Below are 16,836 nucleotides of genomic sequence, written 5' to 3' on the forward strand. Positions count from 1 at the left end.
TGGGATGTGATGAGCTCCGTGTCAGTTTGGTTCTATGGGACGGTCTGAGAACTTATATTATGTAATAAACCTCGTTTTCTCTTGCAAATTGGTGCAGTGATCATTTGGTCTCATGAATTACTTCACTGCACATGTTTTGGGTTACATTTCTCTTTACAAAATACATATCCATTGTACCCTGCTGCTACCCAAAGGATATCCCCGAGCATAGGCCTTGCAAAAAATTGATTAAAGTCATAGCTCCTCTAAAAGATTTAGCCCCCCAAAAAATAAAGTGTCAATACCAGCCTGGGACATAACTCAACCAAACCCACCTAGCCTTCATTTTGTAAGGAAAGGAACCATTCATCTGTGGCTATTGCTAGAACAGCTGTTCTGTGTTCAGGATACAACACACATGAGCATTAAATATTTAGCTAATAGTAGTTTTTACCCCCAAGGGAAGAGTTCCTGGGTTGTAGTGGAGAGGAAAGTCCAATAGCCCCAGCAGTCTACAAAGCAAAGGATGGAGTCCAAACAGTACCCACTTACAATCTGTGAAAAGAATAATTGAACAATACACATTCACAATTCTATATTTATTTGTTTATTTATTCATCATGCACCAAAGCCCAAAGGCATCAGGGCACACACCCACATGAAAGGACACATCAAGAACAGGACACAGAGAATCCAGGCACAAAAAGAGAATTATTCAAATAAATACATTTTTAAATGTTTCCGAAAGGAGAACAGATTCCTTTCTTGTAGCAGGTCAGTGAGCAGGGTATTCCAGATGTAGGACTCCATGGGGTGGGATTGCCTGCATAATCGGCACCGGTATTACTGGTGCAGGTGATTCAGGAACTTCCTTGTCAGTTTGGGCCTGATCTTCCAGCATGTCAGGCCTGCCGGGTGATCTGTGGCACCTGCTGGCAAACTTCAAGTGTGCCAGGCAAGAAAGAATGTCAGAGCCGAAATTACCAGCATTTCTTCTGGCATTTTTTCTGGTATAGCACACTTTTAATGAGGCCCCTTGTCTACGGAGTCTTTCACTGGTAACCCTATTTAAAAGTAGGTGATTCAAGAGTGCAGGTAAAGTAACTAATTTACCTAGGTCAGTCATATCACGTTTTACTAAGGAGTGAGATGGAGCTAACACCAAAGGGATATCTCCAGTACAGCCAGTAGCACTGTTTATAGTGTCTACCATGCTCTTAACAAGGGTCATTGATGGGAGAATATTAGTAGCATCAGCCAGACTAGTGACGTCAGAATCATCTGTCTGTCTAGCATCAACGGTACTCTTTATTTCTACTGGGTTAGCCCTGAGTTCTAGGTGTTTCAAATTGACAGATCTACTCACAATAGCCTCACATGCCATTTTTTGTGCCACTAATAAAAATCTGAGTTTGGGATGGAGGCACATGGTGTGATGTAGATGTAGATAAGGAATTCAAATGAATAATATAACTTACGTTCTCCAAGAACTGAGCTTCAACCTCCTAATAGCCTTTGTGGCACTTGCGCCACCGAATCCAATGCGGACCAGTGCTGACCATATTGCAAACGCGCCGGTTCTGACACACTGCCAATGCACTGCTAACATGAAAACATGTGCCTTCTGCCTGCTGGGAAATGTAGTTCAGAAGAACTACCTGAAGCTACTCTAAAGCGAGAAACCATGGAAGCTTCTCTGCTGGAGTTAAAAAGCATGGAAATAGAAATGGAAGGATAGCATAATGTTTTTTAAAATATGTCTTTATTGGCATTTTTAAGAAACAGTCCCTCCCCCTCCCCCCGACCCTTCTGCCTCTTTCCCCCGCCATACCCACCCCCTGCCTCCAGTCCCAAGGGACCACATAGTCTTACTGCGGGGAATAGGGTTCATATGTTTCATCAATAGAGAAAGGGGGTCGATTTGGTTCATTAGCTTGTCACTGTATGTCCAGTACCTGTATATATTGAGGGTACCATTGTTGTACAAAGTAATTTTTTCAAAAAGGAGAGTACTGCTCCCCAATCCTTCCGGAATCTCTCAGAGTCCCCTTGAATCCTCAATGTGATCAACTCCATTGCTATTATGTCCCATAGCTTGCAAAGCCAGCACGTCGCCGTATGTGGGCTTTTTTTGCTTCCAGTTTTTCCCAATAACATGTCAAGATATTCACACTTTGTAGGAGATGTTCGCAGTCTTTTTAAATGATGTAATCCGCTTCAGATGCTCGTGTCGGTCGCAGAGTGAGATTCCACGTGGGAGCCTCGCTGCCCGCTCATAAAGAAATGCGGAGGAGAAACAGGATCACCCAGTAAGAAGTCCCCGTGCACATCTGACGCGGATGACATCATTTAAAAAGACTGCAAACAACTCGTTAGAGTCCACACTGATGGCAACCGCTGATCTGCTGTTAGAAGCCTGCATTAACAGTGCAATGAGAATTCACTGACGGTGCCCACACTGGATCAAAGAACCAGAGTCACACAACAAAGACAGCCTGATTAGCTGCTGTCCTAACATCTCCTACAAAGTGTGAATATCAGAAGTTGCTGTGCCATTTCTGATGGGTAACAGATTCATATTCTCTGATGGAAGAAATCAGTCCTGATGAAGATGACGAATGCAGATAGGTGTCATTGAAACCGGTCGACCACCAATTTGGAAGTCTCACAACCAAAGCAGACCCGTAGCAACATTATCATATGCACAGACATCTCTAGAGTGCTAAAGATCTCTTGGAGTGCAGTGTCCTCCTTTTATACCCTCGATGTTCCCTCCCATAAAACTAATGGGGGGCTGTCAACATATGGGAAATCATATCCTGTCTCAAAAAAGATGCCAACTAAGGACATCTAAGTAGTGAGAGCCAGTAAATACTCCTTCAACTTTTTTGAGCACCATATGGATCACTGCATTGAAATTATTTTTCACTATCAATCCTTCTATTTTATTTCACTTTATTTCTCTTAATACACTCTCGAGTGGAACAGGCATACTTCACGGAGCGCAAATAAACTGTCCTCCTGACTAACAGTCCCGCGTGAACTGACCGACCAACCTAGAATCAATACTGCTTCTTAATATATAACATTTTAACTGAATACAAGAACATACTTTTGTGTCTAGAGTTGTATCCATTGTAGAATTAGGGCGAGTTTCCTTCTTACCTATCTCTTTTAGATAGGCGATGCCACAGTGCTACCTAGGGTCTGTCCACACAACCCAGGGAGAGGGTGTTCTTCTGTTTAGGGTTAGTAGTAGGGTACAGATTGAAAGTGTGATAAATAACGGCAGAATGATAGCCCTGCATGTTCATTGTTTTGCGTGAAACTGCTTTATTCCCCCTACATGGCGTTGCCCCCTCTGCTGTTTCAATAATATTGCAAGCATTTTATCTGCCTTATTTGCCCGACCTAGTAGCACTGCATGAGACTTAAAAGAGTGCTCTCGGCCCTAGTTGACCTAAGCATCCTAAGTTGTCTTTGGGCTTCTTTCACATTGCCCACATTTTCCCTGTTCTTGAGCTTTGCTAATTCTTTTTCGGCTTTTCCCAAGTCGGCCTCTAAGGCCTTTTCTAATCTATCATTCTCTTTCTGTTTTAGGGCTTTTAGGGAAATTAACTCCACCCTCAGAACAGCCTTAAAGACATCTCATATCATGCCCGGGGAGACCCTCTGTGTGCCGTTCAGTGCAAAATAGTCCATTATTTTATCCCTCACCAATTCTTGCAATACTTCATCCCTGAGAGGTTCTCCTGCATTCTCCAGGAGCACAACGGGTTGCTTGGTTTTAGCCCCCTATAAAAAAGGGAAATCGGATCTCCCTCATATCAGTTAGCATCCTTAATGTACCGGGGGTTCCCTAGGCATAGTCTATTCTGGAGAACTATCGGTGGACCTGGGAGAAGCATGTATTCCCCGTTTCCTGCGCCTTTCTTTCCCGCCAAAGGTCTCTCATTGCCATTCCGGCCAACCTGTCGCGCACTGCCTTACATGGCAGTAGGCTTTTGATAATGACCCGGCCGCTCCTATTCCTCTCGGGGTCCCAAGGAATGTTAAAGTCTCCTGTGAGGAGGATCTCCCTTTCTGTGAAGCCTTCTAATTTGCCCACTGTCTGATACAGGAAGACGTCCTCTCCCGTATTGGGGGCATATATGGTACTTATTGGCATCACCGTTTTCTCCAACAAGATGTGTAGAAAAATAAACCTCTCCTTCAGGTCTGCTAATGTTTTCATTACCTTAGCCCCTAATTAATCTTTTAAGCCCACTAGTACCCTTGCTGTTTTATTCCGGGCATTCGCCTGGTATATTTGTGTGAATGGTGTGTATGTAGTTTATGACCATCACATTTCTTAATATGTTTTTCTTGTAGTGTTATCAAATCTGCCCCGCTCCTCTTTATCTGTGCAGCTAACTTCTTCCTCTTTACTGGGGTATTCATGACCCAAACATTATGTGAAGGAATTAGCAACAGTCTCGTCTTTGCTATGTCATGTTCTCTCAGAGACATATTTTGAATCCCCTGTGTATTCCCAACCTTCTGTGTTCTTACAACCCCTCTGTATGGTCCCCCTCATCCCCTGCCCTCATTCCCTTCCCTGCCCAACCCCAATCCTTCCCCTCTATCTAGTCTAGGCTTGGTATTCGCGGATACATCCAAACCAGTTGGGAACCGGCCCACATTTCTACCTGGATCCCTAAGGTTGCACTAGCCTACTGAGATTCCAAGCAATGCCCCACTTCCTCCCCATTCAAGCCCACATGTTTCTACTCAATAGCCTCCTCTGTCACACTTCTCTCTGGATATTCGCTCGCCCATTCTTATCTGTCCTCCAAGCATTTACGGCTGTTATTGTATGCTTTTTGTATGTTAAATAGGTTTCACTTTTCATCCCCTCTTCTTCCATGGGGACTTTTCGCTTTGTCTCCTTTCTTTCCTTGCATGGTGGACCATTCCCATGGCCTGTGTCTCTGTCGTTGGGCCCCACATCTACGGTCTATGGGATCGTCCTCTCCTTCCTCCATCCGCAGCATCATCAGGTCTTCGGTTCCAGTGGTAGCTCTCTGCTGTCTCCCGTCCCAAGGGAACAGTAATCCGAAAGGTAAGGTCCATTTATAAGGGATTTCTTTTCCACTAGAGTTCTCATTACCAGCCCCATAGCTCTTCTTTTATGGAGTGTGGTAGCTACCAGAACTTGAAATTGTACCATAGCAGAAATTGTCCCCAATCTCCCAGTTAATTCACTAAACCAAAGCGGAATAATGGCTTACAAAGTCTGTTTCAAATGTTGAATTCACACATTGGGAAAGCATAGGCTCTCAGCCCAACACAAGCAACAATGTGGAAGAAAAGAGAGGGAGCACTGGCCTCCAAGCTAGGTATCAAATTGGTATTGCAATCCAAGCCCAAAGCAAACTCCACTGCACTGAGGGAAGCTAGCCAATCCTAGCCCTTCACACAACTAGCACTGACAGGTAAAGACCCTCAGTGAAAGGTGCACCCAAGGGGGTGAGAGAACACCATATGAATGCAGCCAGTTCCAGTTGCAGAGGGTGGGTTGCAGGAGAATGAAGCTTAAGTTTGGTGAAGAGTGGAGAGTGACGGCGACAGAGTTGAATGGAGAGAATTTGGCAGTGAAGTAGGTAGCTTGAGAGACAGTGAGAGCTGGAGAGTTAGCAGCAAGAGAGAAGGAGGTGACATCTACAGGGGAGAAAGAGTTAAAATAATCAAGAGGGTGGAAGATGGTAGTAATTGAAGTTGCAGAAGTAGCGACAGTTAAGGAGAAGGTGAGTGAAGATATGGAGAGACCTGAGTGGAAGGTTGGAGTTCTAAAGAGATGGTTATAGAGGTAGTGCAAGTAGACTGGAAGGAAATTAAATGATTGAAGGGATGAAAGTGGTGGTAGTACCAGAAGTGGCAGACGTGGTAGCAGATACAAGTAAGGTGAGGGGGGAGGTGCCAATGAGAATTAGGATCAGAAACTGCTGATGCATAAAACATAGGAACCTCTCTGCATCCATCATATTGGAGGGTCCTTCCTCTTCCTCATCATTATTCAATGAACCAGAAATGCCAGGGTAGTGTCTGTGTCATTGTCCACCAAACAATCTTTAATCTTGTTCATTGAATCCCCCAAATGGTCATCACCCTTATCATACATCTGATCTTCCCCTCGTGGTGGAATTAAGGCCACCACCTAGCCTTCTTTGCCATGCTCTGATCCCCCCCAGAAAGACAGTCTGATGAGTGGCTGGAACACCTCACTCAATGATGGTCTCTGGATGGTTCTAGGTTATTTTGCCGCTGGATTTTTCGTCGCGGGACTTTTCATCGCCGTTTTTTTATTAAAAAAAACTCATGGGTTTTTTTTTGAGGGGGTTTACCCCCCCAACCCCCTGTTTTTTTTTATTATTCCCTTTCACCCACAAATATTTATTTAACTTTTAAACCCCCCCCAAAAAAAAAAAAAAATTCTTTTTATAGAAAAACGGCGATGAAAAGTCCTGCGACGAAAAATCCTGCGGCAAAAGAACGGTATACCCTCTGCACATTCATGGCCGTGGGGCCTTCAGACCTAGGAAACGTACAGAACAGCCCTACATGTTCACAGGGGATCCTTTTCTTAGGAGCTGCCAAAGGAATAGTACTAGAACCCAGATCAACTTTATTGTTATACCTTCTTCCCTAGGCTTAATATTAGGATCCCAAGGAACAATACCTCTATTGCCCAAAGCTTTCTCTCTTCAAGAGTACAAAGCCTTTGTTTTTTTTTAAATATATTTTTATTGGTTTTACAGGTTATTATAAGAAACATATTCAACTCCCCCCAACTGCCCCCCCGCCCCTTCCTCCCTCCCCCGGGAATGTCCGCATCTTTCATTCTGTCTGTCCAAGGTGTTCTTCCTAGTCATATTAATTAAACAGGTCCAAAATCCTTATCCTGTGTGGGCACCATTGCTCCCTATAGTCACTCTGGAGGTATTCCAGGGTTTCTCCCCATTCCTCTGGAAATTTCTGGTGGGCCCCTTGTGTATTGTATGTTAATCTTTTCATTGCCAAATGGGACCAGACCCTTCTTATCCATTCTATAGACACGGGCGGTTGCTTCTGTTTCCATTTATGGGCCAGTTCCAGCCATGCGCCTGTCAAGAGTCCCATGAAGTTGCTTTTTTGCGTTCTGGTAAGATTTTTGTCCTTGGTGTACCACAGTCCACACATCCATATCTCTTCTCCTATGGTACCCATCGATGGGAACAAAGAGCCCATATGTGCCTTGATTTCGTCCCAGAATTGTTGTATTTTAGGGCAATCCCACCATATGTGTCTCCAAGTTCCCTCAAATCCACAGCCTCTCCAGCATATTTTAGACGAAGTTCGAAACCTTTGACCAAGCCTCTCCGGTGTGTAATGCCACTGTAGTAGGATTTTCATCCACATCTCTTTTGTTTGGATTTCTGTTGTCAGTTTTGGGATTATTTTCCATATGTATTCCCAGTGTCCTTTAGTGACCGTGGAGTTTAACGTGCGTTCCCATTTTTTAATGTAGTTCCATTTCACTTCTTCCACAGAGGTGTTTATAAATGTATAAGTGATGGATACGAATTTTTTGGAACCTGTGTTCGTCATTATGAATTTTTCGATAGGGGTTAGCTCCCTTGAGACTGCTTCTTTGATTCTCGGCGTGTCCAGCCAGTGATATAGTTGGTCATATCTGAATGTGTCTGATTCCTTGAGTTTTAGCAAGGATGTGCAGTCCTCAAATGACGTTATGCTTTGTTCTTCGTGCATATCGCCGACCATTTTACACCCTGCTTCATCCCATTTCTGGTACGCCCCCTTCTCAAGGCCTGGCGGGAACTCCGGGTTTCCGAAGAGAGGCATGAAGGGAGCCGGATCTTTCGTTAGGGTTCCTTTCTGTGTGGCCTTGTCCCAAATCTCGAGTGTTGTTTTCATGGTGTCGCTGATTTGTACGTTTGGGTGTCTGTGCTTTTTCCCTATCCAGAGTATATGTCTGGTGTGCGTAGTCGCCACTGCTCTGTCCTGGGCCGCCCATAGTTTCTGAGATTCGACTGGTATCCATTCCTTCAGCATCCATAGCTGGGCTGCCTCGTAGTATTTTTTGAAGTGTGGGAGTGCACACCCGCCTTCACTTCTTGGGGCTGTGAGGACCGACCTGGACACCCTCGGGGTTTTCCCTTGCCAAATATATATCGTGATAGTCTTTGTTAGTGTTCTGAAGAAGGATGGAGGGATTCTGATTGGAAGAGCCTGGAATAGATACACCAGCCTTGGGAGCACCGTCATTTTTATCACCGTTATCCTTCCCCAACATGATATTGATAGGGGATTCCATCTCGTAATATCGCGTTGAATTCGTTGCAGGGTTGCGGGGTAGTTCTGTGAATAGAGGTCTTGTATTTTCCCTGTCAGTGTTATTCCCTGGTATTTCACCCCTGCTTTTGGCATTTTGAACTGTAGATCTTCTGTCATTTTTTGAGTTTGTGCAGTGTCCCATGTCAGGTCTAGGAGTTCCGATTTCTGTCTGTTAATTTTCAGGCCCGACAGTGCTCCAAATGAGTTCAATTCATGCATCAAGCGTGGGAGAGAGTGTTCCGGATCCCCCAGTGTTACCAGCATATCGTTCGCATAAGTTGCTATTTTGTGGGAATAACCGGCCATATCTATGCCCTTAATGTCCGTGTTGGCCTTTATTCTTTCCAGCAATGGTTCTAGGAAAATAGCGTATAGGAGTGGGGAGAGAGGGCAACCCTGTTTCGTCCCCCTCTCGATATATATCTTATCCGATAGGCTCCCATTCACTGCCACACGTATGCTGGGGGAGTTATAATTTGCCTTTACCATCTGGACATATGTTTCTCCCACCCCCATCTTCTTTAGTGTTTTAAAAAGGAGCGACCATTCTACCCGGTCGAACGCTTTTTCGGCGCTTAGTTCAAGGATTATTGCTGGTGTTTGTTTAATCCCCGATTTTTCCACCAGGTGTACTACTCTCCTAATGTTGTCGTGAGTCTGTCTGCCCGGGACAAAACCTGCTTAATCTTGGTGGATTCGTTTCGGAAGTACTTGTTTGGAGGCCAATATTTTTGTGTATAATTTAGCGTCTATGTTTATCAGGGCTATGGGACGATAGGAACTGGGGAGTTGAGGATCCTTCCCTGGTTTATGTAGAACTAGCAGTTTTGCTTCATTCATTGATTTCGTAATGTCCCCCTTATTCTTAAAGGAATTGAATAGCTTCGTTAGTGTGGGAGCGAGTATGTCCTTATATGATTTATAGAATTGTGCAGTGAACCCGTCAGGGCCTGGGGCTTTGTTCCTTGGACGGTCCCTTATTGCTGTCGTGACTTCTTCCTGCGTGATTTCCTCATGTAGCATTTGTTTATCAGATTCAGATACCTTTTGGAGATCGATGTCATTCAGATATGTGGTTTGCTGACTCTCATCTGGTTGGTCAGAGGTGTATAACTGTTGGTAAAATTGTGCAAATATTTGGCCTATCTCCTTTGTTTGTGTCTTTCTTTCCCCTCCCTCATTTATCATCGCCTTTACTGTCCTCTCTTGTTTTTGCCCTTTGAGTTGTCTAGCCAGATATGTGTCAGCCTTATTAGCTTTAACATAATACCAGTGCTTCAGTTGCAACAGGTTCCTTTCTGCTTTCTTTGTTCGGAGTGAGTCTTGCTGGCCTTGGACGTGTCTGAGTGCTCTGTGTAGCTTTGTGGTGGATTTCTGGGTGAGTTCTGCCTGAATCTTTGCTATGTTTTCCTCTAGTTCTCTTTCCCATAGGGCGTTTTGTTTCTCCCTTTAAGTCTTTAGGGCTATCAAGTGTCCCCGGGTAACTGCTTTTAGAGCCTCCCATTGTGTTTCTATGGAGATTTCCGGAAGACTATTTATTTCCAGATATTCCGTGATATGTTCCCGCAGTGTGTTCCCTAGCACCGGATCCCTTATTATCTCTTCTGGAAGCCGCCATTTCCACAGCCCCGGTGGTTTGTGCATTAGGGTTATCTCTGCCCAAGGGGGTGCATGGTCTGATAACGAGATGGAACCTGTATGTGAGCCCCGTATTTTGCCCAACAAGCCTGTAGTGACCCATAAATAATCTATCCTGGACATTGTCCCATGGACATGTGAAAAGTATGTGTATCCCTGTTGGGTGGGGTTGGTATGCCTCCACACATCTTCTAGGGTTAGGTATGACATTTTCTGTTTCAGAGCTTTTGACAGGGTACCCTTCCCCTGTTGTCTGGGCCCTGATCTATCACGAGTGGATCCCACGCTATGTTCAAGTCTCCTCCCAGAATGATCTCCCCCCCAGAAAATGTTTCCAATTTGTCTAACGTCTCTCTAAGAAAACCGTCTTGTCCAGAGTTTGGGGAGTATATTGATGCTAAGGTGATGGGGATTCCGCACAGTTTTGTGTTAATAAATAAGAAATCTCCCCTGTTTATCCCCTTCTATTTGGAGAATCTGTGGATTGAGGGTGTCTCGGAAGGCTATCATGACCCCCGCTCTTTTGTCTAGCGTGTTTGCCTGCAGAATCACATTGTAGCCTTTTAGTCTTATTTTATTTTTATCTTGTCCCCGTATATGAGTTTCTTGGAGAATCAATATATCATATTTCCCTTGTCTTAAAAAAGCTTCCATTATCTTCCTTTTGACCGGGGAGTTAAGGCCTCTAATATTATATGTTAGTATTTTTAGCCCCATTGTTCTGTTTTGGATATTTGTTTGCGGATACTCCGTACATAATCTAAGTGTGTCTGGTCAATCCCGTGAGTGTACATTCCCCCCTCCTGAGCAAACCCCAACCTGCTCGAACTATTTCTCCCCTCCCCCCCTAAACTGCCCTGAGGTGGACTCTGGTTTCTATGACTGCTCTGGCGTTGCGCCGTCCACACCATGCCCACGTAGTCTCAGGGATAACTTGCGGGGTGTACTAAAACCCCTCTGGTTTCCGAGTATTAACTCTATTCCCCTCTCCCCGCCGCCCCTGTGTGTTTGGCGGTCCCACATTCCCCCTTACTGTTAGGATGCTCGGTCGATTGGGGTGTCTCTGGTTCTGAGGATCTCAACGATCCTTGTGTTTCAAGTTGTTCCAACCGGGTCCTCGGGTTCTCACTCCTTATGTAGAGGCCCTTTTAACTTCTTGTCGATCCTCTTCCATTCCCATTCTGACTTTTTTTGGGTGCATTTTTCGGATCGTCTTCTTTGGCTAGGTCCTTCTTGGTCCTGTATTCCCAGTATTTGCTTCCCTTCCTTGCATGTAGTTACTCTTCTTTGCTTTCCTTCCCACATAAACAACAGGCCAAATGGGAAGGTCCACTTGTACCTAATTTGTTTCAAGGTGAGCTCCTTTACCACTGGGGCCATTTCCCTTCGTTTTTGCAGTGTGGACTGTGCCAGGTCCTGATATATTTGGATGTCTTACCCGTTCATTTGTATATGCTCCATTGTCCGGGCTTGCCTGAGGATTTGCTCTTTCTGGGGATAGGAGGACAAAGCCACCAGAACATCATGGGCTCTTGCACCTGGTTCCCCTGTCCTTTTTGGGCCCACTCTATGCATTCTGTCTATTGCGATTTCTCCTTAGTCGTTGACTTCTAGGATGTCCTTAAATACCCGTTGGACTGCTTCTTTCAGGTCCCTTTCTTCCACCGTTTCTGGCATGTTTTTGATTCTTATGTTCGCTCTCCTTGACCGATTTTCCAAGTCTTCACATTGTGGTTCTAGGTTGTGGGTCCGTCTCAGTAGTTGCTCCTGGACTTCCGCCTGTTGTTGTACTTCTTCATCCAGATTCTGCGTGATCTTCTCTAGGGTGTCTGTTCTCTCCCCCACTTCCTTTCGTTCTGTCTTGACCTCTTGTACCATGGATCTAATATCTGATTTTAGGGTTTCAAATTGAGTCTGTACATTGGCCATGAACTGTGCCTTGAATTCCGCGAACCACTTCTTCATGTCTTCTTTCGTTGCCATTTCTTCCTGCTCCGTCTCTGTGTTTCCCGCCTTGGCACTCTGAGCCTCTTGCGCCTTTTTCCTTGTTGCGCTTGCTGGTGCACCTGCCTCTGTTCTCCACAGTTGAGTGAGGCGTTGCTCTTGTTTCCTTTGGGGTGACGGTTGGGGTTGGTGCGTTATTTTCACCCTGGATCTGGAAATAGATGCAGTGGTATATTTGTCCCCTACTACCTCCTTTCGCGGTTGCCTTGGCTTGTATTTCGTCCCCGGTTATGCGACCTGCGAGGTTCGGGTTTTTTTATTTATTTTATTTTTCTTGTACAGCCTGGGGCTCTCTTCGCCGATACGTGACTCTTTGGGGGTGGTTTCTGTGAAGCGTTATGTGCTTTACACAGTGTGTTCGGGGTCCTTTTACCTCGGGGGAGATGGTGGTAGGATTAGAGGGGGTTCTCCCCCGTAAAGTTCTCGTTTGGATGGCTTCTGCTTTCCTCCCCCCGTGGGTTTGCCTCTCCTTTTGCTTCCTATTATGGTTGTGCGCCCCTCCTTGTGGGAGCTTATGTTATCCCCTTTTCGATTATTTACCACCCCCTCCTGTAGCTCCCCCGCTACTGCCCGATTCAAATTGTACCTTCTTATGAGGGGGAGGGGAGACAGAGTCCCCTTGTAGTCTGCTTCTGTGGTCTGCCACCATCCGCCTGGGCTGCCCCGTTATGGGTCTCTCTTCGCCACCTTTTGATGGAGTTCGCTGATCGTCGTCCCGTTGTGGAGCTTGCTGTAGCTGTTGCATTCTGGATGTCCCCCGCCAAGTCTCCCGCTCCCGGTCTCTTTCCTTGTCGCCCCCGTCTGGTGCTTCGGGCCGCCGCATGCGGGTATGGTCGCCGCCCGGCTCCTCCCCCGCTGACGGTCTCCTTGTTGTTCTCCTCCGTCTGTCCATCGGAGGGGCAGCGACCCCCTCTGCCCGTTCCGGGGCCTCTCGACCGCTGCTACGGCTCCGGCAGCTGTTTCCACTTCTTCTTTAGGAGCGGGAGTCAATTTGGGATGAGGAGCCCCCGCTCCGGTGGTCAGCGTTCTCCGATGCTACGCGGCCTCTCGAACTGCAGTTGGGGCCGCCCGCTTCCGCTCTCTCCCCTGGTGCTGTCCCGGAGACAGGGGGCAGCTATAAGTCTGGGTTGTCTGGTCTGTTGATAGTCCACACCCTCAGCGTTCTAGGGGAAATAAATGCAGGGACCGCAAACGTCTAAATTATATTTCTTTATTGGCGCGGCTGGTGGGGGAGAGGACGGAGCTCCGCTCACGCACATCCACTCCTCCTCGCCACCATCTTGGAATCACAACGCCTTTGTTAATGAATAAATGGTTGAGGAAAGAGGCTTCACCATTGCGTGGGCAACAAAGATAACCACGAAGGACAAATATTTCTCCCATTTTCCCAACCCTCCCCACTCCCCTTGCCACCTGCTTGATATGGGATAGACCCCTCATCACCCCACATAACCAGAACACAGCGTGAGCATTTGGAGACCTCTCTCCATGCTCAGGGTGCTTCTGTCCCATTCACCATCCACCTGAGGGAGGGACAGCACTGCCCCTGGTAGGCGTGGCCTACTTTGCTTGTTCTTTCATTTCTTGTGTGTGCTGCTGTCCACATTCTCTTGCAGCCCATTCCCTTCCATTATACCCAGCTTTCTCCCCTTTTCTCGCCCATCCCCACTCTGCCCGCTGCCTACTAGGTCTGGTTCTGGGATAGGCCCTCGGTCACCAGAAACATCTTTCCATGCTCAGGGTGCTTCTCTTCCATTCACCCTCGACCTGAGGCAGAGATATCACTGCCCCTGGTAAGAGTGGCCTGCTTGCTTGTTTTATTCATTAATTTCTTTTTCTGCTGTCCACCTTCTCCTGCAACCCATTCCCTTTAATTACTCCCAGCCTTCTTCCATGTTCCTGCCCCTCCCCACTCCCCTTGCCATCTACTGGGTCTAAGATAGGCCCTCACTCACCCTATGTGAACGGAACACCATTTTATCAGACACCCTCCCAGGGCAGCCTTGCCTGGGAAGCAGGCTAAGGGCTAGAGACAAAGGGCAAAGGGCAGCTCCCATTCCCTGTTTGCCTGTGTTCACCAATGGATGCCTGATGACCAGTTCTGCTGCTACAACCAGGTAAGGTGGGAAGGGTGGCAAACACAGCCACTACTGTGCTTCTGCTGCTTCTGCTGCACTCATTGGGTAGTCACTGTGTTGTGATAATTCAGATCAAGTTTGAGGATAGATAATGTATTGCTCTTAAGAAAATATGTTGATGATAGTCAGTCTATTGCACTTAGAACATCCCATAAGGTTAGCCTTTGTATTGCACTTAGAGGATTCTATAAGGATAGCCTGTGTATTGCACTTAGAACATTTCATGATGATAGATTGTCCATTGCACTTAGAATATTCTATAACAATAGCCTTTTAGTACACAGACTTTATGATTGTAGCTTCTCTATTGCACTGTGAAGAATGTTATGTTAATAGCCAGTTTATTGCACTTAGATCACAGTCTGAGTATTGCAATTAGAAGAATTATAAAGATATCTTGTGGAATACACTTAGAAGATCCTATAAGGTTAGCCTGTGTTTTGCACTTGGAAGATGTATAGCGGTAGCCGATATATTGCACTTAGAATGTTTTATGAGTATAGCCTGTCTATTGCACTTAGAAAGAGTAATGATAGTAGCCAGTCTATTGCACTTAGAAAATCTTATAAGATTAGCCTATGTATTGCACGTAGATGATTCAATAAGAATAGCTTGTGTATTGCACTCAGAAGACTTTATGATTGGAGCCTGTCTATTGCAATTAGAAAATGTTATGGTAATAACCTGTCTATTGCACCTTAAAAATCCTATATGGTTAGACAATGTATTGCACCTAGAAGATTCTATAAGGGTAGCCTGTGTACTGCACTTAGAAGACTTTCTGATTGTAGCCTGTCGGAAAACAATTTTTTAATTTACATTTTCTCACAAATTTGAAAATAATTTGAAAATCCACACAATTTGTATCAGAACTCGGTGCAAAAGATAGTCCCTTGTTCAAGACTGCCTGTTCTGATTTAGTTAGAGGTCTACATTGTAGTGAACCTTTCAAGCAGACCTCTAACTAAATCAGAACAGGCAGTCTTGAAAAAGGGACTATATTTTCCACAGAGTTCTGATGCTAATTTTGTAGATTCTCAAATTGATATTTTCAAGTTTGTGAGAAAACTTAAATTAAAAGAATGTTTTGCGACACACGTGCTAACATTTGTTCCTAGACCATTACTCAACCCTTTAAGTACCCTCACTATATGGGAGACATTGAAAACACCAATCCTTTGATTTCTCTTCAACCTGACACATGTCAAGACAAGGCGACAACCTGCTCCGAACTAGGAGTGCATGATAGACACTTAAATATAATAGAAATGAAACCCACATCAAAATTCACTCCCCAACTGAGTAACAGAAGTGTTATAGAGGCATTCCATTAAGCTCTCATCCACACCTCGATAAAAAGCCCACTGGTAGGGGACAACCAAGAACCAATCTAAGTGTAGATGATTTGCGATCATTGGATCAGCTAGCAGGAGATATCAATATAGTAATTAAGAAGGCAGACAAAGGGGGCAACATTGTTGTTCTTAACACACAAGACTACATTGACAGGGAAAGAAACATCTAGCACACTGTTCTGCTATAGAAGCCTGGGCTCCAATTTAATTAAAAAGATTGTTCACAACTTATTAACCCTGATACAGGAATGGCATGGCTTAGGCTACCTTGCTGATGATGAGAATCGTCTCCTGAGTATTACAGAGCCAACAATGCCTACACTATATTTCTTACCTAAAATACACAAACCTTACATAACCCTTCCTGAAGTCTGACCAATGATGAGTGGGATAGTTTGGATTACGGAAGGAATTTCTAAATAAATGGGTAATGCACTTAAAGAAAACATATTATCTATGCCTTTGCACATCAAGGACAGTAACCAGGTGTTGCAATTTTTATCCGATGCACAATGGCAAGATGGCTACTTTTTAGCAACTTTAGATGTAACAGCCCTTTACACAAGCATTGATCATGAGCTTGCAATTAAAGCAGTTGACTATAATTATCGCAATCTTTCAGCATCTTACTGCATGCATGTTGAAATGTTGAACATTTTCTTGAGATTTACTCTGGGCAACAATGTTTTTGTGTTTGATGAGACATATTACATCTAGACGAAAGAGGTGTCCATGGGGTCTAATGTGGGCTTCTAAAAAAGCCCCCATTAGATGCTATACAGCCCAACAATTATCAACCCATAACCACTGTACCCTTCCCCTTAAGATCCTGGATAAAGCTGCCCACAGCCAGATACAATATTTCCTTGAAGCTCACTCTATCCTCAGAACCAGGCAATCCGGCTTCCGCAAAGGACACAGCACAGAAACAGCCTTGATGGACCTAAAAAAACAGGTTACCCACATCATGGACAAAGGCAAGCCAGCCCTATTGCTATTCTTAGACCTCTCGGCCGCTTTCAATCTGGTGGACCACAAGACCCTCACATCACACCTCACCCACTCAGCCAACTTCTCCAAAGAAGCAGCTCTGTGGGTCACCTACTTCTTAGAAGGTCGGGCAATGAAAATATTGTCCAACATAGCAAACGCAGCTCCCACCACCATCCACTGCGGAGTTCCACAGGGCTCCTGCACAGCACCCACACTCTAAAACTTGTTCACAAAGCCCCTCTTCGATGAGCTTGACACACTTGGTATCGCGTATACCAACTACGTTGATGATACTCAAGTACTCCTACCTCTCTCCGGCTCCTACAAGAAAGACGCCAAAGCTCTGCACCTAATTT

This window comes from Ambystoma mexicanum, chromosome 5p (assembly GCF_040938575.1).
Source record: "Ambystoma mexicanum isolate Mex_15411 chromosome 5p, UKY_AmexF1_1, whole genome shotgun sequence".
Classification (NCBI taxonomy): Eukaryota; Metazoa; Chordata; class Amphibia; order Caudata; family Ambystomatidae; genus Ambystoma; species Ambystoma mexicanum.